This window comes from Sturnira hondurensis, unplaced genomic scaffold (assembly GCF_014824575.4).
Source record: "Sturnira hondurensis isolate 20B ecotype Veracruz unplaced genomic scaffold, ASM1482457v3 Scaffold0014302, whole genome shotgun sequence".
Taxonomy (NCBI): domain Eukaryota; kingdom Metazoa; phylum Chordata; class Mammalia; order Chiroptera; family Phyllostomidae; genus Sturnira; species Sturnira hondurensis.
In genome coordinates, this window is record NW_028086933.1 from 5047351 (window position 1) to 5060914 (window position 13564).

The 13564-nt window shown below is 40.0% G+C and overlaps 1 protein-coding gene and 1 pseudogene across 2 annotated transcripts in view; one reads left to right on the forward strand and one right to left on the reverse strand.

Annotated features, from left to right (window-relative positions):
* ARID5B (AT-rich interaction domain 5B) overlaps positions 1-13564 on the reverse strand; it is a 179893-nt gene that overhangs the window by 119746 nt on the left and 46583 nt on the right. The window lies entirely within an intron of this gene.
* Positions 12573-12673, forward strand: LOC118998529 (uncharacterized; annotated as a pseudogene).

A 13564-nucleotide genomic window follows, 5' to 3' on the forward strand; every position in this document is an offset into this window, starting at 1 on the left:
CACTTTGGTTAAAATTTTAGAAACCACATGAAGCCTATAAATAGAAGCTTGTCTTTGTCTTTGGTATGTTGAAAGCAGTTTCTCTTAGGTTCAGGGCGAAGAGGCAGGAAATTATTGCTTTTTCTCCACCGAGGAGTAACACACCAGTACAGACAATGCCTACAAGATGGATTCTTTAAAAACACCGTATATGGGAAGAACTGCAAACCTGCCACATTTTCTAAAAAATCAAGGGTATTGCATTAGAAGTGAACTATATGGTGGGGTTTCTTTTTTCATTTCAGATAGGGGCAGCCTAATTACTTATGACGATCCTTTACATAAGATAATTCAAAATAGGACAGAACTGTACCAGGAACAGTCCTTAGAAACAGGATCCCCTGGAAGGGTTCACTTCAGACTGGGGAGAAGAAGACAAATTCTGTGGTGATCGTTATAGGGTCAGGAGAACCTAAGAACAGCTTGCTAAATTGAGATCCATAACACTTAGTTAAGTGTGGAAATAGTGTGCTTACCCCTAAAGAAGACATTATATAAAACAATTACTCTGGATCAGTGTTTTTTAAATGAGGATTGCAGCCCACTAGTGGGATTAGAAAACATATTGGATGGGTTGTAACCAACATTTCTAAAAAGCGATATAGAATATGAATGTCCTAGAGTGCATAGGAATAAGTACTGTTAGGTGAAACAATTGGCTCAAATAAATAAATTTACTGGTATATATTCATATATGTATATTTACACACTTACACATATACATATAATACAAATATTTGTGTGTATATACTAGCTCACTACGTTAAAATTTCTATTATTATTGTTAAAGATTAGGTTAGGTGTATTTATATACCTACAAATTCTTACCTAAGTAATTTTCATAAAATGGGCCATCTTTAATAGTGCCATGCAATAAGCAAATTATGATTTCCAAAAATCTTTCTAAAAAGCTAAAGTCTAATGGAGCTTGAGCATAATAGGCCTTTATGTATTTACCGAACAGACCAATGAATGAATAAATAAATACAAGAATGTATAAACAGATAGTTATCTACATAAATACAAATATATCCAAACCAAAAGTTTACATGAACCACTTCAAGGGCCTGGGCAGCTTTCCTTCATTACATGGAGCTACACTTCCAACACTTTGTCAAAATAAAATACCAGTATCATTCTTCTGTGATAAATGACACAGATATTAACAGAGAGATTAACAGTCACAAACCAGAGAAGTATCTGTGGAGTCCATGTCTACATTCTAGTGAAACATCTGCTTGGAAGGGGAAAAACTGAGTTAAATGTTTGAAGAGTTTGTCTACACAATACAAATCATATAGCTGAAAGGTGGGCATTTATCCACCCACCTGCTCTGTTTGTCATTGTATAAGAAAACTCATGGATGGGCCCTGGCTGGTGTAGCTCAGTGGATTGAGCACAGGCCTGCGAACCAGAGGATCTCAGTTCGATTCCCAGTCAGGGCACATGCCTGGGTTGCAGGCCAGTTCCCTGCAGGCCAGTTCCCAGCAGGGGATGCACGAAAGGCAACCATACATTGATGTTTCTCTCCCTCTCTCCTTCCCCTCTAAAGATAAATAAATAAATAAAAAATAAAAAAATAAAAAAAGTCACGGATGAAGGAAATAGCCTTTGTGTGTGTGTGTGTCACAATACATAACACAGTACGTATGAACCACCACCTATTTAGGTACACTGTGTGAACTTCATACCACTAGCATCCCCTTTGTTTACATACAAAGAATTGTGGCTGTGGCTGAAGGCAAGGCAAGGTAGATACATGATTCACTAATGGCCAATGAATTCCTCAAAACTTTACTCTGAACCAGGAGCTCAGGGTGATACAAAGAGCCACTAGTTAAAACAAGCTTCTTCCTGTAAGATACTTGGAGTCAAGTTATGAAGATATACCTTAAAAAAATTCAAGTAGGAAAGTGATCACGTGCAAGCAATAACAATTTCTCAAATTTGCAGATGACATTGTTGAAAGAAAGGATGCAAAGATATGAGTCAAGATAAAAAAAACTCTTGAGAGGCTGAAACTGGCTGAAAGCAAGTAGTGCTGAATCAATAAGGGAAAAGGCAGTGTTAAACTTAGTTTTAACAAATTATTGTATAAGAATAGAATGGTAATGGCTCTTCTTAACAACATTTCACACAAAAGCCCCCAATTTTCCTAGTGAACCAAAATTTCTACATGAGTCAAAAGAAAGTACTTCCTAATACTTCAGGCACTATCTTTAAGTTAGCATCGATTAGCCGAAGCCAACAGACGAGTAGTATGAAGAGAGTGAAGAATACTCTAGGCTGAGAGCACCAAGGATGTTTAACGTAGAAATAATAATATGGCAAAATGACCAAGATTTCAGAGACTCTTGAAAGCAACATGAAAACTGCCTTTAAAATATCTAAGAAGTTTTCATGTGGGAGAAGAGCTTACACCCAACTTTTGTGGGGTTTCTGAAGGGAACTGGTCCCAGTGGGTAAATGTGGCAGAACCATAGGATTTGGTCCAAGAGAAAAACAAAAAACTTCTTAAAATTCAGAGCATGTCAGTAATAACAACAACAAAAAATCCATGGGTAAAAAAAAAAAAAATCCATGGCCGTATAAGGTAAGTAAACTCAGTATCACCAGGACAATGGAAGAATTACTGTCATGGATGTAAAACGAGACTTGATTGAATTGTTGTGTTTCCTTTGAATTCTCACAATTCTAAGAATCTTGGACTAGGGAAGGATCCCCAGTGAGCTGGGAACCCAGGGAGCAGTATGGCTTCTTGGGGAAGAAGGGCCAGAACAGGGCTTTTTACGATTAATTCTAAAATGGACTCCCTGTCCACCTCCTCCACTTCTTAATTTTCTGAATTCTGTATGTACCTAAATATATGTCTATATTATTTAGAATGAAATTGTTTCTCGTTCTCCAAAAGCTGTTGAAAATCAATGAAGCATCTTTACAACCAGTGGCATCTTAGGATCAAGAAAATACCGTAAATTGGAATTAAACTGCTAACAGTGGTAGCCTCTGGGTAGTGAGGCTATGAATGAGTTTTATTTTTTCTTTTTGCATGTCTTTACTTTCAGTAATAAAAAAGATATTACATTCGTAATGGGGAAAAACATTTTAGAAGGATGATTTAGAATTAGATTAGATTTTTATCTATAAAAGTCCCACTGGTGAAAAATGAAAGTGGTGTTTAAATTATGACATTTCAGTGTTTCCCAGAGAATATACATGGTTTTCATTCAGCCAAAACATTTACTTTCGTAGACCGTGAAGAACAATCATGGCCTCAAATCTCATTTTAACGTCAGTGACGGAAAAGTTGCCTTTGTGTTCCACTCCTCAAATAGACCCACACGTGAACCTTTGAGAAGGCGACGCCCTACCGCCATTCTGTTATTTACTAACGTAGCTAATCTAAGTTGTAAAACGAGAGCCCCCCAGGGACTCAAAACAACAAAAAAAGAGGCCATTTTTGTTTTAAATAAGGAAAAAAATGCAACTCGTTCACATTTTTATTTTTCTGAACTGGCCTGCGTTAACACGAGCTGTTCACTTCAGATAGGGATGTACCTGGACTGTCCTGGGGCAAGAAGTTTCTAAATACTAACTCGCTTCCTAGGCAGAAAACAGTGGTACTGTCCATACTTAATTTTCAGGCGAGGGTGAACATTTGTTATTATAGCCCACTCTCTGTGTTCATAAACTGGATTTAAAAAAACAATAGCCTGTTCCTCTTCTTTAATGTTAAAACCAGCACACATCATTGAAAAGTCTCCTGTCTACAACATATAACATGGGGAATATTGGCTGTGATCTGAAAAGAAGGATGTTCGGAGGAGGTTGAAGTTTGAAATATGTAACTCTGAATATACAACGTTCTTTCAGTAAAGACTGGGCAAGGGTCATAAAACTATAAAAAAATACTCTGGCCCTTTGGACCATAACAGCTAATCATTAGCCACCTATTCGTAATGTTTACCTTTCAGTGTGTTATTTTCACGTCTTTCTTCATGGGGACTAACCATTAGTATCCCCCTAAGACTAACAAAAGTGCTTCCATTGCCGGCTGGCAAATGATTTCTGGCCCCCAAACATGTGCTGGTAGAAAAAGTTAAAGTATACCTAGGCTTATATTTCTATTATTGTTGGGCATTAGCAGCAGCACAGATTCTCCTTCCCAGGGACTTCGCTCTGATCGGCTTCACACATTTACAGACGATTTACATGTTTGTGAATCAAATTTAGTAAAGTACAGAAAATGTAAATAGTGTAGATATCTCAGAAATTTTTACCAAATACACATCCTTGAAATTCACTCTCTATTCAATCCCTCCTGCTCTCATATCCCCCACCAAGAGAAGAGGATACCCCAAAGCACCCTTATCTCCCAAATTAATATTCCTCTGCATTTTGGAAACTTGTTTGCGCGTAAACATGGCTATGTAAACAGGGTGTTTGCCTGGGGCAGATTTTCTTCTCGGAGTATTCGAGAGCTGGAGTGAAGCTATTTAAAGAATGGAGTATTCAATTGCTTAGGCCAGATGCTAGTATAAATATGAAACTATGTTCACGCTGCAGATGCAACTATTTTTAGTCAGTGCGTTTTGAAGAGCACTATTCAGTTGAACATCGCAGGGTGGGCTTCCAGTAAGCTACAAACAGAACATTGAAGAGTTCTGGCCCCCGGGTTAGTGCACAGACGCCGGGCCTATAGGGAGCTGGTGCACGCACGACGGCCTCACCAGGTGCAATACCAAAAGGCTTCTGAGCAGGTTAGCAAACAGCCGCTGCTGCAACCCCTCTCTGCAGTGTTCCTTGCCTCCGCCCCCACATCCCTGGATCCTCCTTGGGAGATCCAAGACCCCGCCCCACCACTCCCAGGCCAGGTACCTCGGGCTCAGTCCTGGCCACATCAGCAGCACTCCTGCGTTGCTGATCCAGCCCTGAGGTGTGTGTCTATTCTGACTGGTGCCTGCACCTGCCCTTCAGTTGTTCCCATTCGGATTCCACCCCCAACTCTATCTGATTATCCAGCAAGCTGGACTCTATTTCATACTGGCCTTCAAAGTCAAGAAAGGTGTGAATCCGAAAGGGATTTGAGGACCACAAAAATGTGCAAAAATCAAACCAGCCTGGGGCAAATCCCGGCAATGTTTTCCACACCAGGCACATCTGTCCCTGCCTGTGAGCTCCGCTAAGTAACTGTTGCTAATGACTTCAATGCAGGTGTGTTGACTGCACAGGTCATCTCTTTCCCAGGGCCGTACACAGACTAGATATAGTTAGAGTAAATGCACAGAGAAGAAGCTCAAGAAATGCCATGGTCAAGGATGATGAAAGCCTCCTGAAACCAAGATACAGGCGCAGAAATCAAGAGTGCAGCTAAGAGACAGCAAGCAGTGCTCAGCACCCACCAACACTTGGCACGCATCATTTTCCGTGCAACTTTCTGTGGGACTAATTACAAAGCATTGTCTTGCTCCTACTCTAATGTAAGATGCTCTGCTAGGCCAGCCTGCTGGGCAGTGACACCGGCTTATCAATCAGCTGTCAGGCTGGATCTTCAACCAAGACACTGCTGTAATGTCACCAGGCTGTGGTTCTGGACCTAGTCTAGCTCTCGTGGTCCCACTGACAGGCTACCCTTCCTGTAGATGGGAGCGAGGCCAGGAGACAGGTGTGGGTAGGTACGCCTTTCAGTGTCTCTGCTGTTAGCAGGCCAGCAAGTAACAAGGTAGGGAAACAATGTCTAGGGCTAGAATAATAAATGCTTGACTTCTTAGACTCTGAAACAGGAGATAAACTGGCCAAACTGGAGACAAGGAGCTGAAAGGCCTGGGGCCTTTCCCTTGTCTTTTCTCATTTATACAAAATTCATTCAAAGGAAAGAGCCCATAAGTGAGAGCACCAAGAGAGGGACAGAGGAAATATTTTATTGTGTTTTAAGTATGTATTCTGCTTGTTACAAGATTCCTGCATTATTCAAACCAAGGGCCTAATCTCCTCTAGGCATTTCCATTTACTCCCATTAGTCCCATTGGAAAAAATTTGTATATTTTTTGATAAAACATGAGTTGCTGTCTCCCTCCCACCCCGGCAATAAAAAAGATCTAACTGTGGTATGAGAACATGGCTCTAAATATTTCTCAAGGTTCTACTAATATCAGAAACCACTCTGGCCTCTCTTGTGGTTTATTATGATATCACTGAATCCCTGCTCTGTATTTATAACCTTGTAAGTCCTAATTACCAATCATTTACTCTAAGACCATAAATGCTTTTTGGTGACTTAACTGGACAACTAATACTATTGGTGGATGGATTAAGGAACTACTCGGATGGTAAAATTTATTCTACTCCAAGCTTCAGGAGTTAATTTGTCAATTATTTCATGCTGCTATTGTTTTAATAATTCATTTACCTTTAGTAATATTTGTATTCAGAACTGTGGTGCTTCTAGTTAATGGCACAATGCTCTGTGGAATTATCTCTTTTTTTTTTTCAGATCATAACAGAGTCCAGCACAGTCAAATTGAGGATGGTCTTCAGCACGTTCATGGTATCCGACTGCCGGCAAACACATCCCGACACATTTCTCCAACCACATGTAACGCTGAGAACCCATGCGCCTGCGGGGTCATTAACAAGCACCCTGATTTCAATGATTAGGAGGAGAGTACGGACAATGAACCTGTTCCCAGTGCTGCTTCAGCTTTTGTCAATTACGCGGCACAAAACAGATGTGAGGCTTCACCTTTGCTTTCTGTGTGCTGCTAAAATACACCCCCTTTCAAAGCAGCGTGACTTCCTCTTTACTATTTTGAATCCGACGCAAGTGAATTGTTCTCATTGAGATGATCTGAAGGATTCAACCTCAGCCATCACCTTGGCCAGGCAAATTTCTAAAGATGTAAGTTCTGCCCAGGACTCAATTTTGCAAGGTTTCACATCACTGTTTGGGGCCGGTTGGTAGTAATAACGGCTACCCTTTTCCTCACCCAGTTGGGATCCATATTCATTCAGAAACCACCCAGAGATGAGATTCTTCATCTCCAGTCAGGGGCTGGGCATAAACCGTTCCTAAGAGTGCAGGTGTCTCAAAGGTAAGAGTCGTGTTTTTTCTCTACTGTCCCTACGGCATCTATCGGTGCTCAGTGAACGCTGTAAGGGACACACAAACAGGGCAGGTGCTTGGAGGCTATTTTCAGGCTTCACATCTGTGTGGCAGTTACCCATCTAAGCCTATAGATTGATTCAGTGCAACTGGCTCCAACCCTTCCCAGCCTGCTGTTGACCGAAGGCTCGCCACAGCCCAGGCGGGTCTCACTGCTATCAACGACCCAGGCTGGGCTATTGCCCAAGAGAAAAGCCTCAGAGGAAATGACCTAAGTGTGGTGTACACTAGTACCCAAGTCAAGTTTAGGTAGTACATGCACAGACAAATTTATTTTAATTTTAAGAATTAGGTATTTAACTTCACTGTTATTTATAGCAAGTGGTATGTTTTCCATTTACAGCCATGGTATAAAATTTCCTATTACATAAAATTGTTTACGTAAAAAAGCACTTAAGGTAAAGAAAAATATTAAGTCAACAATAAAATAGGGAGTTGGTGATGTGACAAAAATTGTGAATGGTTTGGTTTGTAAATGACTGAAGTCTAGGGTATTCTACTTTAAGGCCTATGACTTTAATAAGGCTACTATTTATCAAGTAGTTTACTGTGCTGACACTTTCTTAAGCACTTGGAATTCAAGATGTTACTAAATCCTACAACATATTCCTGGGAGGTAGGAATTATACAGATTTTTTTAACATTGGGGATCCAGGGTTCAAGTCCAGGTCCGCCAGAACGTACCATATATTACACTGCCTCCAGGTATACGATCAAAGCCCAGGCACCCACCATCCATTCAACATACGGATCGAGCACCTACCGCATGCCAGACAGTACCTTAAAGACCTGGATATGAGGGACCCTCATGGCCTTCCCTGGAAGTGGATTAGTCTAGTAAATAGCAGAGGGGGTCTTGATGGGAATTTTTTTAAAAAGGCTTCTCGTCTTGGGTTTCAACTCATGCTCCCAAGAAATAGATGGACTTTAGACCCCCAAACAATATGCAGAGCACTTAAAGTAAGAAAAAAAGTTATCCTATAAATATTTAGAATATTGAGCATGAGATTGATTCTTATCATAAACAGATTGCTGTCAGAAGTGGCCATTGAGTCGATTTGACAAAAAGGCTTTCAAAAGAATCCATAGGCAGGCCATGTATTATGAAAATGTGATATATAAAAATTAAGCCATATGAAATGTCTCTACATTAAAAAAGGATGTTCTGCCTCATCAATAGGAGTTTTTAGAGGACTTTCCACTATTGCAAGCCTCTTTAGAGCACTCTAAACAGAAAGTAGCTAATAAACATATAAAGTGTCCACAGCGTACCCAGATTATCCAGACAATGGAAAAGAGGAACTCCTGATTGTTTATCCCTGCTGTCAGAATTTCTAATTTGAAAATAGAAACAAAAAATACATGAGACGAGAGAGGCATTCCCTTCCTTCCCACACAAGCTTGAAAACCAGAAACCCTTGCATGGGAAAGTGGATTCCCACCAACCCCGTGGGTAGACACAGCATCCTTGACACAGCATCCTCACGCTGCTTCTTCACAGCATAGCAATTTAGTACTCTTTCCGGGGAATCAACCCACAGTCTTGAACAAAGAATTCAAAGACCAGTTTCCAGAGGACACCCATGAGTGCCCTCAAATGTGATTTCAGCTTTGTAGGGGTAAACGTATTCTGGGTAGGAAGTTCATAGTGTTCTTTAGGTTCTCAAAGTTATCATGCCACCCCCACCTACCAAGGGTAAGCACCATCAGAACAGGTGAATAAAACTACCTTTTCCCCACTGTCTCACGTACAGGGCTGACCAGAAAAATATAGTAAAGGCACTTGGTGGAAATGCCTGAGGGGTGGCTTTTGGGGTAGAAGGGTAACTGATAATCAGGCATAAAAATATATTTTATATAACCTTTTTATCATCATAGACCTCTTTCAGAATCACAGGAATGCTATGAATATTCTCCCAAGAAAATATTTATTTCCATATAGAATTATATATGAAAACTTGGGGCTTGGGGGGTAGTTAGGAATCCCCACAAAGATTTATCCATAGTCCTTAATTAAGAACCCATGACTCAGAGGATTTCACAACAGAACATTCAGGCAATTGACCTATGTCCTAAGTTACAGTTTTGGGGGTCGGGGAAAGCTGATAATCATCAGCCCAGCTCCTGCCAAACCGTGAACCTACCATCTACAGTACGGATTCTATACTATCCCTATCCTCCCTCCCAAAACAGTTTCACCAGAAATTTTCTTATTCAACCAGAAAGCTCTGCCCAGATGAACTCTCTGATTTTGTGAAATCCACCACTAACATTGTCTTTGGGAGAATGTTTTGTGTGACTTGATTCTGTTAACCACACCAGCTCCATTTGTAACCATGAATAATGTAACTAGGCAGAAACTTGACATTTTCAAGGAAAAGTTCTGTCATTTGCAATCTGAAATTGCTAACTTTGTCAAATTAGCGTGTAGGTAACACACGCTAAGAATACAATATGAAAATATTGTTTTGATTAATTAAGGACACTCAACAAGAGGACAAAAACATAAGATTTTGAGTTTCAACTGATATTGTTTTATCACCAAAGAGCGTGCGTTGGTAGACAAGAAGAGTCCTCATAGCTATGAAACAAATGAAACTGTGGATCTAAATGAAGTGTAAAGAGCCTTAGCTTAATTATCTTCCCTTTAACATCTCAGAACACTTTTTGGTGGGAAGTGCTAAAGCTCTGGCAAAATATTGAGAATTCTAATGAGGGATATATAATACACATACTTCTTCTGCTTAGTAGACCAACTTGGTATGCACTACCAAGCTTGTATACTGCACTTCTACTATGCACTGGAGATAACGAAGGTCAGCACTTAACAGCAAGCATAGGACTTCTGTCTGGAAAGCCATGTTGGAACTACGTCCAAGTTCCTAGTGGGATAAGTAGGCCCTTCAAATAGATCTGAGCCAGAGATGACCACGAGATTCTTCCTTTCTAGTGATATCCTGATGGAACCGGGATATCAGTTTTCAAATGGGATGGGGATCTTTTCATTTACTCAATAATCATGTATACGAGCCTCCTGCCAAAGAAACGGGTTGTAATTCCCATTCTTTCAGCATTTACAAGTTTATTCACATGAAACACATGCACTCAGGAACCTTCCTCTATGCTCCCAGTGCACTTTGCTTATATCTTCATCCATGCACTGGCTAAACGCCATCTTATAACTTCACTGTGTCTGCCAGCCCTGTGACACTCCGAGTTCCTGAGGGCACTATGGTGTCTCTTTCATCTTCATTTTCCCTCCAGAGTAAGAATAGTGCCTTAGTCTTCTTGAGCACTCAGTGTGCACAACACTGATCCTACTTCAGAATAAAAGGGTTATCGAGACATCGCAGCTATCCAAGTCTCTCTAGATCAGGGCTGTCCAATATAAATACAGTGCAAGCCACATCTATAATTTAAAATTTTCCAGTAGCCACATTAAAAATGTAAATGAAAAGGTAAATTTAACTGCAATAATATGTTTTATTTAACCCAGCATATCAAAGAGATTTATCATATTATTTCAACATGGGACCAATATAAAATTATTAATGAGATATATATTCTTTTATGCTAAATTTTAAAAATCCAATGTGTATTTTATACTTATAAAGTATCTGATTTGCATGCTAAATATTGAACAGTTAAAGTGATATATAGTCCTACCAGAACAATAAAATTATGTTTAACAAAAAATATTTTATATCACTTCAGTTTTAAATTTTAAACTGAAATTCATTAGAATTAAATAAAATTAAAAACTTGGTCTCTCTGTTGCAGTAGCCACATTTCAAATTCACAGCAGCTGCATGTGGTTAGTGGCTTCCATACTGGATAGCACAGGTCTGGGTTACTTAACAGCTAGCAGAAAAAAGCAAGTTGCAAAAAATGTACACAGTAAGGTCCTATTATTAAAGCAAAAACAATTTGTACACACAAAGCACACATCTACACACAGATAACTGGAGGAATAACCACCAGCTGTTATCAGCATGTTAATTCTGGGGAAAGAAAGTGGAACTGGAAAGGGGGTAACGAAGGGTTTCAATTTTTACATGTATGGCATAACAAGTAAAATGAAGTAGAAAAAACAGGTTGGAGAGCTATCTTTTCTTTAAACAGAGACACAGTTACACTCTGAGTGTGGCTGGGAGACACTAGGTGAAGACCGCCAGAAATGTGAAGGAACTAGAACTTAAGTCACAGACGGCCCTCGGGGTCAAGGCTGTTGATGTTGACCTCCTAGACAATGGAAAAGTGGGGCAGAGGCAACGGTTTTCAAATATTTGAGACACTCTCAAGAACAAGAAAAATTTGACTTGCTCTCTGTTTTGACAAGAACAGAATTAGTACCAATGGTATATAGCATTAGTAAAATGATTTATACTATAAACCATGATTTTCAAATTTAGTTCACAAAGGAGTAATTTTTAACACACAGATGGATTGATGATGAAATGGAACGGCTTTTAAGAGAAATGAGCTCCAATAACTGAAAATATTAAAAAGTCAAATAGTCAAGATTTCTGCAGAGGACATTTTGAGTAGTAGTAAGAGCAGGAAAGATGTCATAACTAGAGGTTTATAACTAGATGATCAACCCTGAGATTTTACTATTCTGTGAGATTTATCATTATCCTACGGGCATTTGTGAGACATTATGAACACCCGCCCAGTGTGCCATTTTCCTCCTTCTAAGAGTGTGTTAGAATTACATATCTTTCTTGGTATAAGTCAGGACCATGGACTTGATTACTTTGTTGACTAAGAACATGTGAGTAGTAGCAATGCGTGTTACTTCATGTTACTATTGCATGCAAACGTTTAGCATTCCACTCTCCACCTCTTTTTTCCCCCTTCCTTTGATCTAAAAGCACCCGTCAATAGGGAGGTCCAAGGTGGAGTCTCATAGAGAGGTTTGTTCTGTAGAATCCTATACACCACAATGAACTGCATAAACATTAGATAAACCTTTCTCACATTAAGCCACTGTGATTCCGGACATGTTTCTTACTGTAGCACAAAACAGGCTGTTCTGATGGACATTGAAAATTCTTGCTCATGGCCTCCAAGAGAAAATGACTCACAAAACCATGGCCTATCTCTGTGCTTTGGTTTCTTTTGGAATAATTAAGCACCTCAATGACCAATGGGATTTCTGGTTTGGACCACCCCCAAAAGACACAAGCACCACACTCCTACCAATACACACCCAATAAACCCCTAGAACAGCCAGTTCGAAGCCAAAGAAGAATTGGATGAGGCCAGCGATTCACATATTTCCCTTGTGATATCCCAAAGGACATTTGAAGTCCTGGCCCCAAATTTTCTGACCAACTAGAATCAGCTGTTAATTGTGATTGAACATCACTCGCTTTGGCAGCCCATGTACTAAAATCTGGAACAATACAGAGAAGATTAACATGGTCTCTGAGCAAGGATGACACGGAAATTATGATTGAAGAGCAATCAGGGGAAGTGTAAGCAGATAGTTTACAGGACAATACACACAGGTAAATTCTAACATGGAGAATTAAATACAACATCAGATTGAAAGCCCTCACAATGAGCCCTGACTGGTGTAGCTCAGTGGATTGAGTGCGGGCCTGCGAACCACATGATTGCAGTTTGATTCCCAGTCAGGGCACATGCCTGGGTTGCAGGACAATTCCCAGCAGAGGACACACGAGAGGCAACCATACATTGATATTTCTCTCCTCTCCTTCCCTTCCCCTCTAAAGATAGACAAATAAAATAAAAAAATTTTTTTTAAAAAGCTCTCACATGATCCTTGAGATTTTCTGGACTCTTAGAAAACTGGATTATGACTTACTTAACCCTGAGTTAGTTTCAGTGCCTTGTAATAGATATTCCAATGTTTGCAAGATAACATACTACTGTTACCTATATTTGGTATTCTTTTAGGTTGGAATTGTCCAATTTACTTTCTTGGGGAGGAAGACAGCATTTTGTCAGGTTTACTCTTCTAAAGTAAAGAGAAAAGCAAACTAAGGTGCTTTATATTTATTTATTGATTTTAGAGAGAGGAAGGGAGAAAGAGAAACACTGATCTGTTGTTCCACTTATTTATGCATTCATCGGCTGATTCTTGAATGCACCCTGACCAGGGACCAAACCTGCACTCTTGACGTATCGGGGACGATGCTCTAATCCACTGATCTACAGGCCAGGGCAGAAGCTAATGTTCTTGACGAAACGCTGCCACCATGAGCTTGGTGCTCTCCCACAGGTGATCTGACCTCGTCTTCTCCAGTCTCATGAGACAGGTATTGTTAACTCTGTCTCACAAATAAGCAATCAAGGCAGAACTACAATTTTTAAAGTCACGGAGCTCATGGAGCA